The sequence below is a fragment of the Microcaecilia unicolor genome, chromosome 6 (genome assembly GCF_901765095.1).
Source record: "Microcaecilia unicolor chromosome 6, aMicUni1.1, whole genome shotgun sequence".
Classification (NCBI taxonomy): Eukaryota; Metazoa; Chordata; class Amphibia; order Gymnophiona; family Siphonopidae; genus Microcaecilia; species Microcaecilia unicolor.
Genome location: NC_044036.1, coordinates 310,298,165 through 310,322,430, shown reverse-complemented (window position 1 = coordinate 310,322,430; position 24,266 = coordinate 310,298,165).

Here is a 24,266-nt window from a genome sequence, read left to right as displayed (position 1 = left end):
AATAGCGGTGGGGGAGGGTTGGCGGCAGGAGGAGGGGTCGAAGGGGTTGGCGGCAGGGGGGCCAGGGTCAAATCTACTGGGGCCCATGGCCCCACATAGCTATGCCCCTGTCCCGCACTAACCTGGCAGTAGTCAGGCAGTGCACAGGGCTGCCCGATTACTGCTGGGTAAGCCCCCAGCACTAAAAAAATAAAAGAAGGGTTTTTTTTAATGATCTTTATTAATATTTTCAATAACTCACAAACCAATGTGATTTAGCAATCCATCATCACTTCAAAAGAAAAAACTTATTAACGCAAAAAGCGTAAGGGAATAATACAGACATTATTTTCCGTCCACAGTTAAAGAAAAGGTGATTCCAAGAAAAGGAAAAAGAAATGTTAAACAAAGTTACAAATTAACACACTTTTGCCATCTCTGTGCTCAAACTCCAGCCTACTATGTGGGAGGGCATACAATTGTCACTTTAACTCTAGCTTCCAAGAAATCTTTAAGCTGTTTAGGGTCCATAAATTGAAATTGTTTACCCTCAAACATTACTTGACACATACAAGGAAAACGTAATACAAAGTTTGCTCTCAAGGCCTCGACTCTGGGGCGCAGTTCCAAAAAGGCCTTGCGCCTCATTTGTGTTGGCCTAGAGAGGTCAGGATAAATTCTAACCTTGGAACCCATAAAAAGCCTATCTAAGTGTCGTAAGGAAAGTCTTAATACAGCGTTCCGATCTGGCTCAAGCACAAAAGTGACCAGCATAGTCGTCCTATGGGTAATGACTTCCAACGAACTTTCCAGGAAGGAAGTGAGATTCATGTCTTCACCCATCTCTCGCCTTGGGGGATCTCCTGAAGCCCCCACAGTATTCCAGATGTAGTATACCCGAGTTATGGGGGGCAATGAGTCTTTATCCATTCCTAGAATGTCTATCAAATATTTTTTCACCATCTCAATCGGAGGAATTAACGGAGATTTGGGGAAATTAAGGAATCGAAGGTTAAGTCTTCGGACCTGGTTCTCCAGATATTCTAAACGTTTATGCAAAAAGTTATTATCTTTAATCAAAGCAGATTCCAAAGTCCCCATTTCTTGAATTTTGGTATCCACTTTTTCAATCTTAACGGACTGCTGTGCAGTCACTTGTGCCTGTATCAGAACAGCTTCTGAAAGAGTTTTAATGTCATTTGAATTTTCTTTTAACATACTTTGCCTAGAAGAGTGAGTGTTGTATACCATATCCCACAGTGACTCAAGCGTCACAATAGTGGGTTTACTTATTCCACCTGTTGGTAAAGGGGAATGAGGTGGGGGCCCTGAACGAGAGAGTTGAGAAACAATGTCCTGTGGCAATACCTTTAAAGCCAAATCGGCCGAAAGTACTTGATCCTGGGTCCCACTCCAAATCGCTGCAGTCCTCCCCTCCAACAGCTGCGAATCCACCCCTTCGGTGTCCGTTTCTGGTAAGGCTGCTGAGAAAACCTCACTCCCCGGCTGTGGTGGAGCCCTGCGTTCCCCGGGGCTCAGGGAAGCCCCATCTCCGCTTCCAACTGACGTCAACGCGTCAGTAGTTGTAGAAGGAGTCGATGTACACAGAGGCCCCGGTTGCAGCGTTGGAAATTGCAGGATCGACTGCTTCAGTGTCGAAGAGGGTCCAGGAACCGAGGGAAGCTCCTTTACCTTCCCCCTCTGCTTTACCATCGCAAACGAGGGGTCGAAGGTCCCGCTGGTAGCGTCTCACTGCAACAACTCCGCGGAGCAAACACAGGTGCGTGCGTTCAATGCGCCATCTTGGAATCTAAAAGAAGCTTTTTCAGTGCTGGAAATGGCACACACTGGGGGCAGGCACTTCCACCAGGCTCCTGCAGTAGTGCTGGTACGGGTTTACCATACGACAGTTTTGGAGCTATCGCCGGCCCAGTGCGGGTGCTGGTGGTAGTTCTGGACTCAGCGCACACCATTTTCTGCACTGGGGAAAATAGCGCTTGATTTTTTTTAGGGCTTCTTTTAGAAAGTTGCACTAGTGATTCCCACGTGGCAAATGAGAGGTAGCCCATAGGAATTGAATGGGCTTGCGCTCGTTTGCCCTGCCACACCAGGAATTTATTTATTTATTTGTTGCATTTGTATCCCACAATTTTCCCACCTCTTTGCAGGCTCAATGTGGCTTACAATACATCATGGATAGTGGAATCAGTATCGTGGCTTTGTGAAACAAGCTTTTAGCGCGGCAGTTACCCCGCAGTAATCAGGTAGGGTCACACGCTACCCAGTTACTGCCAGGTTAACATGGGAGCCTTTTCCGCCACCTCAATTTGTGGCAGTAAGTGCTCCCCCCATCTGACTGCATAGTCATGTATTTTGGTAGCCTTTTTACCCACTGCGGTAAAAAGGGCCTCAGCACGTAGCAAAAATGGCCACTGCCACTACTGTAGGGCCCTTTTTAGGGGAATGTTTATGTTTTTGCTTATTGGAGTCTTGATATACAACCTTATCTTGCAAAAGGTCAAGGCCATGTACAATAAAATATAATATAATATAGAAACAAAATGAGAATGGAGGTAATGAGACATCCATACAGTCCATCACTGGTGCGGCCTCATCTTGAGTATTTTATCCAGTTCTGAAGGTCATATCTCTGAAAGGATCCAGGCAGGCTGAAGCTAGAAGCAGCAACAGGGGTGTAGCCAGCACTGGATTTCTGGGGGAGTGGGGGCCCAGGAGTGGACTGAGGGGGGCAACACATTTCCTTCCCCCCCCCCCAGCTGCCGCATTTCTTACCTTTGCTGTCCCAACAGCACTCATCACACATGCTCAGTTCATGTGCAAACTGAGCAGGTGCAAGGCATGCCAACGTTGATGACAGGAAGAGAGGCCATCAACTTCTTCCCTGGAGAGGCAGCGCTGGGACAGTTCCGGCCATGAATCTAATACTACTACTATAAATCATTTCTATAGTGCTACCAGTCATCGGTTGGTAGGATTGGGCACCTCTGCCAGCCAGCCAAAGGGTACTCCAGTTGTGGAGGGGGCCTGAGCCAAAAGTGTTTTGGGGGGGGGGGAGGCCTCCAAGGCAACCCCATGGCTATACCACTGCTCAGCACCAAAGATTAAAGGACCTAAATATGTAGACCACAGGTATTACGGTGGCAATTCTATTAGTGGGTGCCTTCATTTAGACACCCCAATGATAAGCAATGAGAACCTATTCTATGACAGAATCTTGGTGCTCAGATTCCATTATAATCTGTAAACAGCTTTGCCCTGTTTATCAGTTCAAGTGGTATAGCAAGCACAGAATAAATGAAAATAAAATAGCGTAACTGGTATGGATGCACCTAACATTTAGGGGTCCTTTTACTAAGCTGCAGTAAAAAGTGGCCTGCGGTAGTGCAAGAGCGTGGCCAAACCTGCCATTTTGGGTGGGCCCCAAGTTAACATGAATGGGCCCTTCCCACCCACACCCCCTTCCCTTTACATACATACAGATTTTTTAAAAACCTTTCCCTCTTCCCTTGCTTATCATCATCTCTCCTCCCCCCTCCCTGGCCTATCTCCAAGCCGTCCTCAGCAGTGATTCCTGTAAGCAACCTGCATTGGTCCTGCAGGCTACCCTCTGTAGCATATCCGCCAGTGAAGAAACAGGACGTGATGTCATCAAGGGCAGGATGCAGTAGAGAGAAGCCAACAGGGCTGGCACAGGTCGCCTAAAGGAATTGCTGCAGATAACGGCTCAAAGATAGACCAGGGGCTCAGGACAGAGAGAGACGAGCAGCTGCCGTGAGAGAGAGAGAGAGAGAAAGAGGAGTGAGGCACTGCCAATGAGGTGCTTTGGGGGGCCACTATTCTGGGTGGGCCTGAGACAAGAATAGATGGGGCCTGATTAGTGTGTATATTTCTTAATCATTGTTTAGTGGGAACAATAATGACTTATACAGTCTCCATTTAAAGTTCTAATAAAAAGTCTCATTTACCCAATACGAATCCAAAAGAATCTGCAGTAATTTATTCTCTGAGTAGTCTATAGTGATAAAGTAAGCAGGCTGTAGTTTTACAGCAATACACAGGGCAAACAACAAAGGGGACAGAGGACACCCTGCCTTGTACCTTGCTCCAACTTAAATGAGGATGATCCCCCTGCTTCAAAACCATCCCCCAAATACTCCCAGTCCACTCTGTTGTATTCTTTCTCTGCATCAACTAAGATTACCACCAGTGTCAGCCTCTGCTTCTTCACAACTGCAAAACTTTCCTTATGTTATCACCAGCTTGCCTACCTAGAATAAACCCAGATTGGTCCTTATGCACCAAATGACCAACCTCTATTCCCAGACGCACTGCCAGAACCTTTGCTAAGATTTTAATATCCTCATTAAATAAAAAAATTAGTCTGTGTGAGCCACAAACTATCCTATTTCTCCCCTCCTTCAGAACTACAGTGGCAACCGCTGTATGTATGGAAGACAGCAGATGCCTCCCCTGCAATAAGCCATCAAGGGAGCCAGACTATCTTCCACCACATCTTCCCTGAAAGTCTTATAAAAATTAACAGAGAAACCATCCAAGCCAGGCGCCTTATGAGACAGAAGGCGGGTGATGCTAACCGGGTGGTAATTGGCAGTGTACACGTGCTGGCGATTACTGCCCAGTTGATGCGTGAGACCTTACTTCTAAGTCAGTGTGTGGTGGTAAGGTTTTAGGCCCAAAATGGACGCGCACCAATTTTTATTTTGCCGCACATCCATTTTCGGCCATGAAAAGGCCTTTTTTTCAGTCGCGCTGAAAAATGGACATGCGCACATCCAGTACACTCGTCTACAACAGCACAGGCCATTTTTTGGTGCGCCTTAGTAAAACTCTTTCTGAATCCTCTCATCATTATAAACTAACAGACCCCCCCCCCCCTTAACCAAAGCGGGTTACAGTCACACACACATAATTAGTATACACATACAGTCAATAACACTGCACATTAGCCAACCTGATCCTACCCTTTAGATAACCTGCCAAAAGGCTGACTGGCTTATTATTCCCCCGTCATAAAATTGCTGCCTGAAACATGATAGTAACATCACAAAAAAAAACCCAGGGGAGAGACAAAAAACAAATAAATCAAGCAAAAAAGTCAATCCCAAAAATGTAATAACTCGGCGACACACTCAAAACAAACAGTAGTAGAAAATCTCAATTCTTCCAAAAAAGGAATGAAAGTTTATAAATATTTAAATCATTACATTTTAGATTTTATCATTTTATAAGGGGTGAAATGGGGAGTTCAGTATAGGTTGAACATACAGCCGAGCACTACTTCAGTGAGTCACACCGCCAGAAAAGTGACTCACATGAGAAGCTCTATACATCATAGGGCACTCTCCCAAACAGTCACCCCCCCCCCCCCCAATTTTTCAATAAAGTGAATTAATGCAAGTGTAAAGTGAAACACTACCAAAAATCACCTACTACTGTTCTGGTGTCAACCGACATAACCTCAAGGAAGCACAAAACAAACTTCTGATAACGAGTGAAGGATAGGGCAAAATTTATATCATCCAACTGTAACTCACAGATCCTTGCCTTAACCTTCTCTAACTGTGGTACTACCTTCTCCTCCCCTGTCTGCTTATGCAACTCATCCAACTTGTCCAGCTCCTCATAACCATTAATTGCATATTTCTCTCTTTCTTTTTCCTGGCACCCCACTTATTAAAACAACCCCTAATAACCACTTTCATTGTATCTCATAAAATACCCTGACCCATTTCCTCCACCCTTTTAAGCTCCCTAAACTCCTTAATCTCTAGTTTAACCTCCTGGACCTCCCTAGAATCTCTTAACAAGGCCTCATTCAACTGCCAAAGAAACCCATACGTGCAGTGTTTTGGAATACATTTGGTCCATATTTAAACAGCACCCACTCCACAAATAAACTAGTAACCTTAGCAACCACTTGGTTTCTAATGTCCTCATGTTATAATAGTTCCCAATTCAACCCCCCAGTCTCCTTATACACTCTTTTATGCTTTAAGGGACTATTCATATTCCAAGACCCAACCCAAAACCCTTTCCCCTCTCCACCACTCCCACTCCCATCCGCTCCCCTCAACACCCCCATCAACCTCCCCCCTTCCCCCTATTCCCACCTACCTAACTCATGGTAGTAAACCTTAGCGGATCATGCCCATCACTAGGAACCAGAAACACATTTTCCCCATCATGCCAACCAATATTACTCCCCTCCTCCATTCCTCCCTCCAAAAATCTTACATAGTAACATAGTAAATGACGGCAGATAAAGACCTGTACGGTCCATCCAGTCTGCCCAACAAGATAAACTCACTTTACATGGTATGTGATACTTTATATGTATACCTGAGTTTGATTTGTCCTTGCCTTTCTCAGGGCACAGACCGTAGAAGTCTGACCAGCACTGTTCCTGTACTAAAAGTTCTTGAAGATTCTGGAGTCCTAAAGAGTTACAAGATTCCGGAATCCCAATTAGTAGCAACATTCCATGTAGAACCCTAAAGAGTAACATAGTAACATAGAAAAATGATGGCAGATAAAGACCTGTACGGTCCATCCAGTCTGCCCAATAAGATAAACTTATTTTACATGGTATGTGATACTTTATACCCGTTTGATTTGTCCTTGCCTTTCTCAGGGCACAGACCGTAGAAGTCTGGCCAGCACTGTTCCTGTACTAAAAGTTCTTGAAGATTCTGGAGTCCTAAAGAGTTACAAGATTCCGGAATCCCAATTAGTAGCAACATTCCATGTAGAACCCTAAAGAGTAACATAGAGGGGAATAATCGAACATCGCCGGCGAAATAGGTCGCCGGCGATCTATTTTGGCGGCGGCGCAACAGCTGGCCGGAAACGTATTTTCAAAAAAGATGGCCGGCCATCTTTTTTTTCGATAATACGGTGTGGGCCGGTGAAATGCCTTGGATTTCGCCGGGTTTGAGATTGCCACTTTTGTTTTTCCGCAATAATGGAAAAAACTGCCGGCGATCTCAAACCCGGCGAAATCCAAGGCATTTGGCCGTGGGAGGAGCCAGCATTTGTAGTGCAATGGTCCCCCTCACATGCCAGGACACCAACCGGGCACCCTAGGGGGCACTTCAAACATCTTTTATAAACAACCAAATTAGCTTCCAGGTGCATAGCACCCTTCCCTTGTGTGCTGAGTCCCCCAAATCCCCCCCAAAACCCACTGCCCACAAGTGTGCACCATTACCCTAGCCCTAAGGGCTGAAGGGGGGCACTACATGTGGGTACAGTGGGTTTTGGGGGGTTTGGGAGGGCTCAACATTACCCACCACAAGTGGAACAGGTAGGGGGGGGGGGATGGGCCTGGCTCTGCCTTTCTGCAGTCCACTGCAACCAACAACAACTGTTCCAGGGACCTGCATACTGCTGTCTGGGTGCTGGGTATGACATTTGAGGCTGGCATACAGGCTGGCAAAAAAGGTTTGTATTTTAATAATTTTAGTGTGGGAGGGGGTTGGCGACCACTGGGGGAGTAAGGGGAGGTCATCCCCCATTCCCTCCGGTGGTCATCTGGTCAGTTGGGGCACCTTTTTGAGGCTTGGTTGTGAAAATAAAAGGACCAAGTAAACCCGGCAAAATACTGCTTATCGCCGGGTTTTATTTTTCCATTATCCGCGAAAGCCAGTCATCTGGTAGCCACGCCCAAGCCTGCCCATGTCCCGCCTTCGCTTCGCCGCCAACACGCCCCTTTGAACTTTCGCCGGTGAGGCGAAGGGAAATGTAGCTTTCGAATATATGCTTTTTGCCGCTTTTGCGAAATCGCCGGCCATATCCCGATTTGTGTCGGGAAATAGCCGGCGATTACTTTCGATTATAAGCTGGATAGTAACATAGAAAAATGATGGCAGATAAAGACCTGTACGGTCCATCCACTGCCCATTAAGATAAACTTATTTTACATGGTATGTGATACTTTATACCCGTTTGATTTGTCCTTGCCTTTCTCAGGGCACAGACCGTAGAAGTCTGCCCAGTACTGTTCTTGTACTAATTTCTGAGACTGAAAAGGAGAAACTGACTTAGAGGGTACACAGAGAGCCTGAGTAGAATAGAAGCTGAGAAGCATGAGAGTGAAACGCACAATTTAATTTAGATAGGTTTTTCTTGGTCACTACAGTTATTGAACGTGGTTTTCTGCCTTTGCTCACTTTGAAGTATCATCTGGTATGAATTTAATCTAAAAAGACATGTTTTAGTAAACAGCAACCATAACCACTGCACCAACCAATACCCAATTCTCAGAAACTTTGCACTCAGTGCTCTATTGCCTAAAATGTCACCTGCCCACAGTCTAGATGGGTTTTCCTGTTGATTATTTAGAAAGATCTTTTAATTTTTAGCGGTCAGTAACTGCTATTCGCTGAGTTGACCTCATGATACTTGCAGAGATAGAAAGCACTACTATTTTAAAAGAAATTCACCCAAGGCGGTGTACAGCAAGATCAGTCTGGACATAGGCCATAGACAATACCAACAGTACACACATATATTGTGTTGGCACTTATAATGTCAATACAATATGTTTATTCCACACTTGAAATACTGCCTTCCTGTAGATACAATCAAAGTGGTTTACATATACTATTTTTGCAGATACTTTTCTATCTCTAATGGGCTCACAATCTAAGGTTATTTGTACCTGGGGCAATAGAGGGTTGAGGCCCTCTTTTACTAAAGTGTGCTCATGTTTTTAGCGTGCACTAAAATTGTGGGCGTGCTAAACGTTAGAGACGCCTATTGGAATGCATGGGCATCTCTAACATTTAGTGCGCGCTAAAAACGTGAGCGCACCTTAGTAAAAGATAAGTGACTAGCCCAGGGTAAGAAAGAGCTACAGTGGGAATTGAACCCAGTTCTCCAGGATTTCAACCCACTGCACTAACCCCCTACCTCTCTCCGCTACAGGAACTCACTGCCCATCCATCGACTTCATCACCTCACCTTCTCTCTTACCCTCTTCCTCCCTCTTAGCTTTTAATCTTCATCTCTTTCTTCCCTCCATTTTGCCTTCCCCTTTCCACCTAATTACCTCTCGCCTTCGACGCCTTCATGGTCACACCTCTCCTACTCTCCTCCGCTGTCTTTTACTCCTTCTCTTACTCTCAGCCGGTGACATCAATCCCAATCCTGGCCCTCCTCACCAACCATTATCCCAACACTACAGATCTCACCGTGACCTCTCTAACCTCATCCCTATTCCTCTACTCCCCTCCTCTTCTCTGCCCTTCTCTTGCGCCCTATGGAATGCCCGCTCTATCTGTAACAAACTCCCCTATATCCATGACCTCTTTATCTCGCGTCACCTCCATCTGCTCGCCATAACAGAAACCTGGCTCTGCCCTCATGACTCTGCTTCAGTTGCAGCCCTCTGCCATAGCGGTTATCTTTTCTCACATACTCCTCACCCTGCTGGTCGCAGGGGCGGTGTTGGATTACTTCTCTCTCCCTCCTCCAGATTTCAACCCCTTCTCCCACCTCAATCTCACTGTTTCTCCTCCTTTGAGGTCCACCCTATCCACCTTTTCTCTCCTATGCCACTTCAAATAGCGGTCATTTATCGTCCCCCTGATAAGTCCCTTTCATCCTTTCTCAGTGACTTTGATGCTTGACTTGCCTTCTTCCATGATCCTTCCTTCCCCTCTCTCATCCTTGGTGACTTTAATATTCCTGCCAATGATTCTTCTAACTCTTATATTTCCAAGTTACTCACTTTAACATCCTCCTTTAATCTCCAACTATGCTCCACCTCCCCCACTCATCAAAATGGTCACTGTCTTGATCTTATCTTCTCCGCCAACTGTTCACCCTCTAGTTTCCTTGCCTCTGATCTTCCCCTCTCTGATCGCCATCTTATAACTTTCACACTTAAATCTCCTCCCTCCCAGCCCCATCCTATCTTATCTAATTTCTCTAGGAATCTTCATGATATTGACCCTTCATCTCTATCCTCCCATGTTTCAAACCTCCTCTCTACTGTGGCACCATCACGTCTGTCAACGAGGCTGTTTCTTCTTACAACAATATTCTATCCTCTGCCTTAGACACTCTTGCTCCTTTGATGACCCACCCTATAAAGCGTACAAAACCCCTACCTTGGCTGAATTCTAATATCCGCTACCTACGTTCCTGTACCCGCTCCGCCGAACGCCTCTGGTTGAAATCTCGGGCCCTTGCTGATTTCTTACACTTTAAGTTCATGCTGACCTCCTTCCAATCTGCTCTTTTACACGCCAAACAGGATTATTATATCCAACTGACTAACTCTCTTGGCTCTAACCCTCGACTTCTCTTCACCACATTGAACTCTCTCCTCAAGGTGCCCCTCCCCCAACTCCCCCTTCATTATCTCCTCAGACCCTTGCTGAATTCTTTCACGACAAGGTTCAAAAGATAAACCTTGAATTCTCTACCTCGCCACCTCTCCCTCCACTAGTCCGTTCCCCTCTCTCTCCTTCCCCTCAGTCCTTTTCCTCCTTTCCTGAAGTTACTATTGAGGAAACTACACTTCTCCTTTGTTCCTCAAAATGTACCACCTGTTCCTCTGATCCTATTCCCATCCACCTTCTTAATGCCATCTCTCTTGCTCTTATTCCTTTTATCTGTCACATTCTCAACCTCTCACTTTCCACTGCGACTGTCCCTGCTGCCTTTAAACATGCTGTGGTCACACCTTAAGAAGCCTTCACTCGACCCTACTAGTCCCTCTAATTACCGACCCATCTCCCTCCTCCCTTTTCTCTCCAAATTACTTGAGCATGCTGTTCACCACCGCTGCCTTGATTTTCTCTCCTCACATGCTATTCTTGACCCACTACAATCTGGTTTTCGCCCTCTCCACTCAACCGAAACTGCGCTCACTAAAGTCTCCAATGACCTATTACTGGCTAAATCCAGAGGTCTCTATTCCATCCTCATTCTTCTTGATCTTTCCGCCGCTTTTGACACTGTTGATCACAGCATACTCCTCGATACCCTGTCCTCACTTGGATTCCAGGGCTCTGTCCTTTCCTAGTTCTCTTCCTACCTCTCCCTCCGTACCTTCAGTGTTCACTCTGATGGATCCTCTTCTACTTCTATCCCTCTGCCTGTCGGCGTACCTCAGGGTTCTGTTCTTGGTCCCCTCCTCTTTTCTATCTACACTTCTTCCCTTGGTTCAATAATCTCATCCCATGGATTTTTCTACCATCTTTATGCTGATGACTCCCAAATCTACCTTTCTACCCCTGATATCTCACCTTGCATCCAAATCAAAGTTTCAGCGTGCTTGTCTGACATTGCTGTCTGGATGTCTCAACACCACCTGAAATTAAACATGACCAAAACCGAGCTTCTCATTTTTCCCCCAAACCCACCTCCCCGCTCCCCCCGTTTTCTATTTCTGTTGATGGCTCTCTCATTCTCCCTGTCTCTTCAGCTCGCAACCTTGGGGTCATCTTTGACTCCTCTCTCTCCTTCTCTACTCATATCCAGCAGATCACCAAGACCTGTCGTTTCTTTCTTTACAACATCCGTAAAATCCGCCCCTTTCTTTCTGAACACTCTACCAGAACCCTCATCCACACCCTTGTCACCTCTCGTTTAGACTACTGCAATCTGCTTCTTGCTGGCCTCCCACTTAGTCACCTCTCCCCTCTCCAGTCGGTTCAAAACTCTGCTGCCCGTCTCACCTTCCGCCAGGGTTGCTTTACTCATACTACCCCTCTCCTCAGGTCGCTTCACTGGCTCCCTATCCATTTTCGCATCCTGTTTAAACTTCTTCTACTAACCTATAAATGTACTCACTCTGCTGCTCCCCGGTATCTCTCCACACTCGTCCTTCCCTACACCCTTTCCCGTGCACTCCGCTCCATGGATAAATCCTTCTTATCTGTTCCCTTCTCCACTACTGCCAACTCCAGACTTCACGCCTTCTGTCTCGCTGCACCCTACGCCTGGAATAAACTTCCTGAGCCCCTACGTCTTGCCCCATCCTTGACCATCTTTAAATCTAGATTGAAAGCCCACCTCTTTAACATTGCTTTTGACTCGTAACCACTTGTAACCACTCGCCTCCACCTACCCTCCTCTCCTCTTTCCTCTACACATTAATTGATTTACTTGCTTTATTTTTTTGTCTATTAGATTGTAAGCTCTTTGAGCAGGGACTGTCTTTCTTCTATGTTTGTGCAGCACTGTGTATGCTCTGTAGCGCTATAAAAATGCTAGATATAGTAGTAGGATTTGAACCCAGTTCCCCAACCCACTGCACTAACCATTAGGCTACTCTTGCACTCCAGGGCAATGGAGGGTATGTGATTTGCCCGGGGTCACAAGGAACTGCAGTGGGAATTGAACCCAGTTCCCCAGGTCCAAATTCCACTGCACTAAACATTAGGCTACTCTTCCACACAAGAAGACATCTTAATAGCAGAGGGTATGAGCAAAGTTGGAGAATTATAGACAAATAAAATAGAGTAACAGGAGTTAGTGAATAAGGGGGTTAACAAAAAGTTGCACATGGAGTCAGAAAGTTGCATGCTTTGTGTTTACAATTTTGGAGAGCTCAGCCCCAAAATATATAATTCACTTGTTACAGTTTTCAACCTCTAAAAGATCTGTATGTTCCAATGAGCAACTAATTTTATATTTTCCTAATGCACATGATATTCAACACAAGAAATTATTTGGAAGATTGTTTTTTTCCTATATAGTAGCTTTTCAGAGGAATGATTTACCAGCAGAATGTAGACTTGTAAAATAATTATTTTCTCTTTCATCGCACTATTAAGACCTTCTTATTTCATAAATTATTAGAGACAGCTTTAAATTAATTTGTTTTATGCAATTTTTAAGCTTTGGTTAGGTCTTTTTTCTGTACGTCTTCAGTAATGACCTGATTTATTTTTCTTTTGTTACCTGATTTGAACTGTTTGGGATTAAGTGGAGTATGAGAATCCATATTAGATCAGATTAGATCAGTTTAATATGTTTTATTTTCTGTTATTTAGGGCCCTGTTTACTAAGGTGTGTTAGTGTTTTTAGCAAGCGCTAAACGTTAGCGTACACTAATGCTAGAGACACCTATATATTCCTATAGGTGTCTCTAGTGTTAGTGCATGCTAATTTTTAGAATATACTAAAAACGCTAGCACGCCTATTGTGCAGCTTGGTAAACAAGGCCCTTAAAATGTTAAACTAACCAGATAGACCTTAGGTATGATGTACAGATATCACATCACAAATGATGAGATACTGAGGAAAAGGAACTTCAGAAGATTACAGGATCTTGTTGCTGAATGCAGAGTCCGGTTGACAGAACACGTTTAATGTATGAAAGACCATCGTCATCCTGAAGTGGTCCTAAAATGCAGACCAGCCGTGGGTTGAGGAGAAGAGGAAGATTGAAACTGACCTGGAGAAGACACTGAAGAGGCTTTTAGACTCTACCATAAAAAGGTAGTGGATAATAAGAAAAATTGTTATAGTCAATTGATTGGTTCTGGACCTATTAATAGTAATAAGTTGTTTTCTCTGGTTAGAACTCAGACCACCTCAGTGAAAGATTCTTCAGATTCTTTAATACAGCCATCATCTTCTCAGGCACTAGCAGAATGTTTTCTTAATAAGGTTGCTCAAATTCTGTTGGATCTGTTGCAAGCTTCCTCAACATGTAATGATTTAATTTCTGTTTCCTACCTAGGTCCAGATCAACCTATAATGGCTGATCAGATTTGGGATTCTTTTCCACCTATTACTGTCAATTCTACTTCCTCTTTACTGAAGAAATGCTCACATTCACAATATATACTTGACATTTGCCCTGTTTCATTACTATCGACAATTCCTGAAGTTCTTGTTCAATGGTTGACATCTGACGTGAATAAGTTGCTGCTCTCAGGTACGTTATCACTTCACATGGGCCAAACTGTACTTACTTCTATACCAAAGGGTCATAATTCAAATCTAACCCTACCTTCAAACTATTGCCCTGTGGCTATCATACCAATTTTTATCAAATTGATTGAATCATATGTAAGTCAACTGCTTATGGAATATTTGGAGAGATTTTCTTGATTGCATCATTCACAATTTGGATTCAGATCAGCTCACAGTACCGAGACCCTTTTACTTGTACTCTCATCATATGTGAAGGAGGCACCGGGTGCTGGGAGTCTGATGACAGTTCTCCAATTTAATATCTCCACCGCTTTTGACGTGGTGGACCATAATCTTCTGCTATCCAGGCTGGGTGAAACTGGCATCTCGGGTTCTGTGCTAAATTGGTTTTGGGAATTTTTGATTCACTGCAGTTATTGTGTATGACAAAACAAAGTGCATTTTGAATATTGGTTTTCAGGATGCGGTGTTCCCCAGGGTTCACTTTGAGGGGCATAATCGAACGGGGGCACCCATCTATAAGGGCGCCCATCTCTAATGACGGCCCCGTAAAGCGGCCTACCCGACCATATTATTGAAACAAGATGGGTGGCCATCTTTTGTTTCGATAATACGGTTGGGGCCAACCAAATCTCAACATTTGGGCCGCCCTTAGAGATGGCCGACATTGGTTTTCGCTGATAATGGAAACTAATGGTGGCCATCTCAAAACCGGACAAATCCAAGCCATTTGGTCATAGGAGGAGCCAGCATTTGTAGTGCACTGGTCCCCCTCACATGCCAGGACACCAACCGGGCACCCTAGGGGGCACTGCAGTGGCTCTCAGAAATTGCTTCTAGGTGCATAGCTCCCTTACCTTGTGTGCTGAGCCCCCCAAACCCACTCCCCACAACTGTACACCACTACCATAGCCCTTAAAGGGTAACGGGGGCACCTAGATGTGGGTACAGTGCATTTTGGGTGGGTTTTGGAGGGCTCCCATTTACCACCACAAGTGTAACAGGTAGGGGGGGATGGGCCTGGGTCCGCCTGCCTGAAGTGCACTGCAGTACTCACTAAAAACTGTTCCAGGGACCTGCATAGTGCTGTGATGGAGCTGGGTATGACATTTGAGGCTGGCATACAGGCTGGCAAAAAAATGTTGTTTTCTTTGGGTGGGAGGGGGTTGGCGACCACTGGGGGAGTAAGGGAAGGTGATCCCCGATTCCCTCCAGCGGTCATCTGGTCAGTTCAGTCACCTTTTCAAGGCTTGGTTGTGAACAAAAAGGGACCAAGTAAAGTCGGCCGAATGCTCGTCAGAGTCGGCCTTCTTTTTTCCATTATCGGCCGAGGACAGCCATCTCTTAACCATGCCCCTGTCTCGCTTTCGGTACACTGCTGACACACCCCCTTGAACTTTGGCTGGCCCTGCGATGGAAAGCAGTTGAAGCCGGCCAAAATCGGCTTTCGATTGTACCGATTTGGCCGGCCTTAGGAGAAGACCGGCCATCTCCCGATTTGTGTCAGAGGATGGCCACCCTTCTCCTTCGAAAATAAGCAGGTTTGTCTACTGCTCTTTTCAATTTTTTAATATCCTCATTAGGAAAGGTCAGGTTGAAAGCTTGCGAACAGCTGCTATCCTATGTTGATCACATCTTTTTACTTCTATGAAAAAGGAGGAACAATATAGTCGTCTGATGGGAAAGTTATGTCATATCTATATAGAGCAATAAAAACAAGATGGATCCCAAATGAAGGTCACACACAAAAGGTTTATTGACAACAGAGACCTGATGTGGCCATGCTTTGCCCGAAGGCTACATCAGGGGTAGTACTATATAATGCACAAATATATAAAATTAAAATCCATAAAAACAATTTCAAACAGGAAAGCTGACATACAAATAAATAAATAAATAAACAAATATATAACAAAATATATATTTTTACTTACTTTCCATTTTCCATAGATATAAATGTAGACGCATGCATTCAAAAGGAGATATGGATCAAAGACATACAAACAAGGTGTCAATGCACAGTGCTAGTTTTACAACAACGAATTTGAAAAGGTGCAAAAGGAAACCACACAAGTGTGTGCTATGCCTTATGCATAAAACACCACGGGGTCCTGCAGTAAAAGTGCACTGAGGCGCACTGAGGCCCCCTTTTACCTCAGCGGGTAAAAGGCTTTCTTTTTCCTGGACTTATTTGCTAAGGAGCGCTAGCATTTTTAGTCCACGCTAAACGCTAGAGACACTCATATATTCCTATGGGTGTCTCTAGCATTAGCGCACACTAAAAATGCTAGCGCACCTATAGCACAGTTTAGTAGAGAGTGCCCTAAGACTAATCTTCAGGGAGCATAAGTTTGGCAGTGTTTCTAATTATATGGTAAAATTATATTGTCTTCTGGTCAATGAAAGAATATTATTCAAGGTAACGTGTTTACTGTTCCAAGTTGTTTATGGCTCTACCTTTCAATTATTGATTGATATGGTTTCTAAATCATTGCTTGATTATTCTTCTTGTTTACGAGTTCAACTAATATTATGCCCTCCTACTTAAAAAAATACTTTTTGAGGGTGGTCAATATGATTTTTTCTGCTGTTATTATTATTTCAGGATAGAGCAAAATTATTTGAAATGTTGAAAAATGTTTAAAAACATATTGTAATTGAAGTGAATTTAAAAGATTGTTTTTCAACTCTGTCTTGAACGACCAGTGCACTCGGGGTCTGTATTGTTGATTAGAAGTAATTCTGTTTAAAAATGATTGTTTAAGTGTTACCTTAACGGATTGCTTTTCAACTAGAGAGTTGCACGGGGACAGAAATCTTACCCATCCCCACCCGTCCCTGCTGGAAACTTACCCATCCCCATCCATCCCCGCAAAAATATAACTCATCCCAACCCGTCCCCACCCGTCCCCGCAAGAATTTAACCCATCCCCACTCGTCCCCGCAAGAATTTAATGGTACATAAAAGAAAATTCCAGTCAGCTCCCTCAGTCTCTCTCTGGATTTGAGCCACAGCACTGTAGGCAAGGAAGGAATGGAAGCTGAAACTTGGAACACTCTGGTATGCACCTGTAAGATTTGTCTCTGATTTACTGGCACTGTGTGCTGACAGGTCACCACATGCACACGCCACTAGGTCAGGTGACATCTGATGCTCATGCCTGTGTCAGAGCTGAGGTCTGCTCATCAGCCCAGGAGCAAAGAGGATTAATTGTAACATAGTAAGTGACAGCAAATAAAGATCTGAATGGTCCATCCAGTCTGCCCAATAGTCACACTCATTATCAATTCATGATTAAATCAACGAGTGTGATATTATATACTTGATTATGGTCTTTCTTTTGTGTTTCTGGAACATAGACCACAGAAGTCTATCTGGCCCTATCCTTATGTTCCACCTGCTGGAGCTGTCGTTGAAGCCCACTCCAGTCTATTCATCTTCTCATTTGTGGGACACAGATCGTAAAAATTTGTCCAGAACTGTCCTTATGTTCTAGCCACTGAAGTTGCTGTCTAAGCCCTTTCCAGCCCATCCTAAACCAGACTTCCATATATTAGACACAGACCATACAAGTCTGCCCGGTATTGGCCCTAGTTAATCACAGCCAGAGTCGCCATCTAAGCATTACTTCACACATCCACACACATGCAGCCATTTAAGGTTAGGTTTTTTATAACTTCTATTTTCTAATTAGAGATCCTCTGTGTTCATCCCATGCCTTTTTGAATTCCATCATCATTTGTGCCTCTATCACCTCCTTAATGGAAAATTTTCCACATTTGTGCTGTTAAAGCAAGGAGGAAGAGGAGGAGGAGGAGGAGGAGGAGGAGGAGACAGCACTCAAAGAACTTGGTACTCGGTAGATGAGAGGCTGGTGCAGGTGTAGCTTACAATTCCATGGGAACCCCACAGGAACTGCTTCCGTCCCCACGGGAACCCCACAGAACTGCTTCCATCCCTGCGGGAATCCTGCGGGTTCCGCGGGATTCCCGCAAACCCCGTTTCCGTGCAGCTCTCTATTTTCAACCCTGCTTTTGTCCGATAATGCACTCTGAAATCTTGTCTTTGACCGAAAGTAACTTTTCTTGTAAACAAGTTGGGATCCAGAAGATAAGACACAGCTCTAACTAATTTGGTATGCAAAGGGGAGGATGGCACTTATTTTCCCAGGCCCAGCTTGGCCACCTGGACTTGGGAAAGCACGTGATCACGTTCCCACAGACGTAAGCATAGAAGCATTGTGTAATTTTCCCTTAGAAGCTTTTCGTAACTTTCCTTAGGCTCTGGACATGAGCTCAGAGCCTATAAAAAGGGAGGGCTTGTCACAGTAAGGTGGGGTTCATCTGTGGGCAGACGTACCGTGCAGAAGGTGTGTTCCTGGTACATGAGACTCAGCTTTCGCTGCTACGGACCTCCCGGCTGATGAGATAAGAGCCTGAGCTTTCTGACCAGTGATGATTTTATGTATGTATATTATTGCTTCCTTTCCTGGTCTAAGAGATGTAGAGACCAGTGATGTAATGATTGTTTATACAGCTAACCATTGTGTTTATACAGCTAATCCATGTATGTGTGCTAACCATTATATATTGTATATAAATCCCCTAATCATTGTAGAATTTAGCTCCTCTAATAAAGGTTTCATTTACTCATTACGAATCCAAAAGAATCCACAGTAATTATTGAGCAGTCTGTGTTAGTGAGACAGGCTGTAAATCCATAGCAGTACACATATTTATTTGAGCAAGCTGGAAGGTAGCAACTCTACTTGGAAATTCAAGATATCTTATACTGTGTAACTACTGCCGGTATTGATTTTGTAACTCTTATTCTTTTTTTTAGTTGTTGTACACTCGTTGAACCCTAATCCTGAGAAAACAGCAGTTTAAAAATCACCTGCTATTTGTGCTATACACCAGTTTCACTTAAAGGAGTGCGCAGGACGTGAGGAAGAGAGAGCAGGGCAGGGAATGCGGCGGCACTGGAGAAGGCTTCAACTGGCGGGGGTTGGGGACCCCGCCAGCAAAAGTATTTGCTGCTGTGGGGTGTGGCAGGGTGGCAGGGGAGCGAGGCGGCTGGGGGGCGGCAGACTGAAATGTGCCCCCCACCTTGGGCTCTGGCCCCCTCCCACCGCGAGGTCTGGCTACATCCCTGGTGTAGAGCACAAGCAGCATGTGCAGGCAGACTTGAGCTGTGCTGGGGATAGACCCTCTAAGTGGCTGCAGGGTAACCCCAGGCGGGTGGCTAGGCGTTTTGTGACAGAGCGAAGTAGTGGAAAACAAATGCAGAGTGTTGGATTTGTGGAAGGTGTGAACCCCTTCTTTTTTCTCCAAAACGAGACTATCACCAGGCCAGTGCGCCCCCCTGGCGGTAATTTCAGATTTGGCATGCGCCCATAACACCTGAATGATTGATTTATTTATTTCCTCCCATGCGCGCTGTTTCCAGCAGTAATCAGCAGTTGATGCGTGCCGACTACTCACTGCTCATGTAGCACTTGAGCCCTTACCGCTAGATCAATTGGTGGTGTTTAGGGCTCAGGCTGGTTTTAGGCATGCACTGGTTTCAGTTTTACCACAGGCCCTTTTCTCGTCCCATTAACCCCCCCCCCCCCCTTTTTACAGTGTCTTGCAAAAGCACTGCAGGAAAAGACAATGGCCGTGTGATCGGCCAGCGTAAATATTGCAACTATATATATATATAGTTGCAATATTTACGCTGGCCGATCACACGGCCATTGTCTTTTCCTGCAAGACAGAAGATTGCTGAAGGATCTCATTACTTGATTACTTCTACAATTCCACCACCTTCTACGATGTCAGAGATTTTACAAGACCCCTGAGGCAGGCCTCTGGGCCGAAACACGGCCGTGTCGGGTCATTTTTTAATTTTAATAAAGTTTTCTCTTTGGACCTACCTCACTGGCTTGATTCTGTTTCTCCCGGTTTCATGAGGTTTTTTCCTCCTCCTTGTTGGTTTCCTGCTCAAAATTAGATGCCTTTATGATCCGTGTTGAGATAGTATTCTGTAAAGGGCACTCTTTCCCAAATTTTATATACCGCGCCTTAATTTCTGCGTGGAAATCAAAGCATATTCTATAACAATGCACCTAACTTAGTTGGTTAACTAGCTAATCAGCGCTGTCAATTGGGATGTTAACAAGCAATTATCAGCACTAATTGGCATTAATTATGTTATACGCGCACAATTCGCTGAGCGTATTCTGTAACATAGTCCATGCAAATTCCAAGTTGCACAGTTGAAGAGGGTGTGGTTATGGGTGTGGAATGGGCGTTTCTAAAATCTATGTGCATTATTATAAAATACACTCACTCTGCACCTAATATAGGTGTTGGGATGTGCGCCAAGTAAAACATGGCCTAAAGTGGATATGACCAAATTTAGTTGCGTGGAGAGGCACTTGGCGTATTCTATATACTACATGGAAATTTAAGCCTATTCTGTAAAATTTAGGCATATTTTATAGAATATGTCTAGGTGTAATTTTTTACCACATGGATTTTTCTGGCGCCATATACAGAATCTAGCTCTTTGCACATATCTTGCATTTAACTCTGGGCTCGAGCACTTAAACCTGCCAAAACCTGGAGTAAATGCTGACAACTAGTAATTGAGTGCATAAATGATATTTTTCTATAACATTGCGTCTAAATTCTGTTAATGCCCCTGACCTGCCCATGCCCCTCCCATCGCCACGCTCCTTGTGAGTTGTGCGCTATGAAATTTAGCCATCCATGTTATAGAATAGGGTATAGGTAGATCTGTGCATCAGTGGTGTTCCTTGGTCAGCCGCCACCCAGGGTTGATTGCCGCTGTGCACCCCCCTGGGTGCATCGTGCAACCCTGGGTGCATTGTGCACCCCTCTGGCACAACGCATCGCCTTCCCCCTCAGCGCATCACATAGTCTCGCCTCCACTCCTGGTGCATCGCCTCCAACCCAGTTCCAGGTGCATTGCTGTTACCTCGTGGGGGTGCTGGGAGCAGCAGAGCGGCTGTAGGCTCCGCCGGTTCCCTGCCCCGGAACAGGAAGTAACTTCAGAGGGAACAGAGAACCGGCAGAGCCACAGCCGCGCGGCTGCTCCCTGCACCCCCCTGCAGAGTTCACCCTGGGCAGACTGCTCCCACTGCCCCACCCTCGGAATGCCACTGACATGCGTAACTCCTAATTACTGCCAATTAAGTGCTTGTTAACACCTAATTGACTAATTAGATTATACGCAGTTCTAGGATCCACACCCAAATTAGGTTGCCCTATACAGAATCCAGGGGACAGTCTGCTTTAGGTTTGTTGATAATGGGTTCAGCACACTTGTTTAATAAGATGAGAAAGTTCCACTTTGAGTCAGACTGTCTTGAGAACATCATCTGATGCATTTTGGTGTAGAGTCCCCAGGTATTAAGTTGAGTAATACCAAGGTGTTATGTCAAAACAATTACTGCACATCCAAATGTCAACTGAAATCCCCTATCGCTTCTTGTTACTGTATTTTATTCATGACATATAACAAAAGTTTCTTTACAAAGATTTTATTTTCAGTCTTACCTCCATACAAGGTTTTAAACCATAGCTGCATACAGTATAGCAAGTTAAGAAGGTCTGAAGCTGCCATATGCTCAAATAAAGACATGTTATTGGAAATGTTTTATTGACAACACTAGAAAAAAAATTTGCATTGTACAATTCTACAATCAATTTATACAAAAATACAAACATTAGACAAATCTACAACTAGATCATTTATTGATCCACCAGCATTCTTATACACTATTTTGTAATTAGTAAACTAGACTACTGTAATTCATTATATCTGGGTCTTAAAACCACTGATATCAGACGTTTACAGATAATCCAAAACGCTGCCATAAAACTAGTAACCAGAAAAAAGAAATTTGGCCATGTTACCCCTAACCTAAAAGTCACCCACTGGCTTCCACTGCCCCACCGTATTATTTATAAAATTTTGCTACTGGTGTACAAAACCCACCTATCTGGTGAACAGCCCTATCTTTCCAAGTTACTGATTCATTACACTAACCAGAGACCCCATTTGATCGTTTTCCTAAAATCTGTTGGTTATACCGTCTTTTCGTAAAATTATACAAGAACACACTAGGAAAGCAATTTTCTCTTTACAGGGTCCTGAACATTGGAACAAATTACCACAATCTCGTCACCAAACCTCCCTTCAAATATTTAAAGCAGAGCTCAAAACGTTTCTGTTCTTGGACGCACGTTCCTAATTCTCTATGCATACTCAAAATTGACTACTCATTGACCGCAGAGAATGAATCTACATAAGTACATAAGTATTGCTATACTGGAACAGACTGTAGGCCCATCAGGCCCGGCATCCTGTTTCCAACAGTGGCCAATCCAGGCTGGTCCGCGGGAGCATTGACGAATGAGGAAGAGGAGTTTGTGACTGCTTCCGCCGGCACTCTGCCAGCATGTGTGGAGATGGCTTTGAGCACTGGATGGGCCAGCGTCTGCTCTAGATGACATCATATGGTGGACCTGATTTAACCCCGCAGTTATTCCATCCTAGCAGATGCTCTTGCATCAAAGCCGCCCTAGCTTTGGTTGCCGGTTGCTGTGGGTTTTGAGACGTTTTGCTGTTTATGTTTGTGTGAGCTTGCCTTTAGTCTACTACTACTACTACTTATCATTTCTAAAGCGCTACTAGACGTACGCAGCGCTCAGTGGTGTGCTAGAGCGGGCTCTCACGGGCTTGCGAGAGCCGTTTGTTAAGTTTTTAAGACTTTTGGGAGCCGGTTGTTAAAGTAGGCCTCCCCATGGATACTTTAACAACTGACTCCCAAAATGTGGGTTTGGGCCCCCTCCTGAATTCTCTTTTACTTTGCTGGCAGTGATGCTAGTCCCACCAACCAAGTAAATAAAATTGCTGCTGCTCCCTGACTCTGAGCATCAGGCTGGGACTTTTCATGCAAGTGCAAGAAGGTTCCATCTTGCTGCTCAGAGCCAGAAACAAGCAGCAGAGAATGGTGGCAGTTCATTTATTGGCTGGTAGGGCTCGGCAAAGGTATGCCTAGCGTGCCCACATAAGGGAGGGGAGAGAGAGGCATGTACTTCCCTCCCCATAAAAAATTTCAGGGCCGGCTATGCCCGGAGAGAGAGCCCATTGTTAAAAATTTACCAGCACACCCCTGGCAGCGCTGTACACTTGAACATGAAGAGACAGTCCCTGCTCGACAGAATTTACAATCTAATTTTGTGCTTTCTAAGTATGATTCTAGTGCAGTGTCTTGCTGCTTGTGTCCGTGTGGGCCTGCATTTAGCTTTGTGTTTTCTGAGTGAGATTCCAGTGCAGCCTTGCCTTTAGTCTTGTCCTTCTGAGTGCATCCAGCGCAGCATGTTGCTGCTGCGTCTGTTTGGGCTTTCCTTGCCCTTGTGTTTTAGCTTCAGTCTTCTTCCTGTGCGCTCTATCGTCTTCTTCTGCTTGCTGCTTGGGTTCCAGTGGGCCTTGCTACACATGGGTTCCAGTTCGGCCTTGTGGCCCATATGAGTGTATTGTTTCTCTTTTCTGTTTCTTACTTGCTGCTCCTATTGCGCATGCTGGGATTTGTTACCTACTCAACGTGTTACTGGATAGTATCAAATGGCACCTGGTACAATATTTTATATTGTTCAGGTATCATGGAAATTATTTGGCAGAATTTTATTTGTTAGGGATTTGCTTTTGTTTAAAGTGAAAGAAGAATTGTCAATGATGGGGTCGATATTCAAAGCAATATAACTAGCCAGAATTGGCTCCTACACTTGTTTGGTGCTAGTGGTCCTATTCAGCAGTGTCGCTGTGTCATGTTTTCAAAGCAGGAAACTAGGTTGTGAGCCCTTGGGCCACTGCCAAGGATCGGCAGCGGCAGGCAAAACCACCCCACACCAATGACAAGGCAGAGCTTTAATGAACAGTTAGGCTCCACCTGCACCTGGCCGCTTTTCACCAGAAGTTGAGCTTCTGGCTTCAGGTGGCCGGCAGGACTTACTGGACAGGACCGGGACTGGATATCAGCTAGGCAGCACAGGGACTGAGGGTCAGAGGGGAAAAGAACATACAGGGACAGCAGGGAAAGGAATGGCTAAAATAAAGGACAGGACTGAAAGCTGAAAACAGCCACTAAAACAGGGAGCAAAATACTGACTAACAAGACACAAAACTAAAAGCTGCAGAGCAGCCAGTAAAATACAAACAGACAAGGACTAAACACAGAACTACAACTCAGAGACAAGACAAGCAAACAAACAAACAAACAAACAACAATCTAATCTAACTATCCACAGACTAGCAAGAACAGACAAGAATCAAA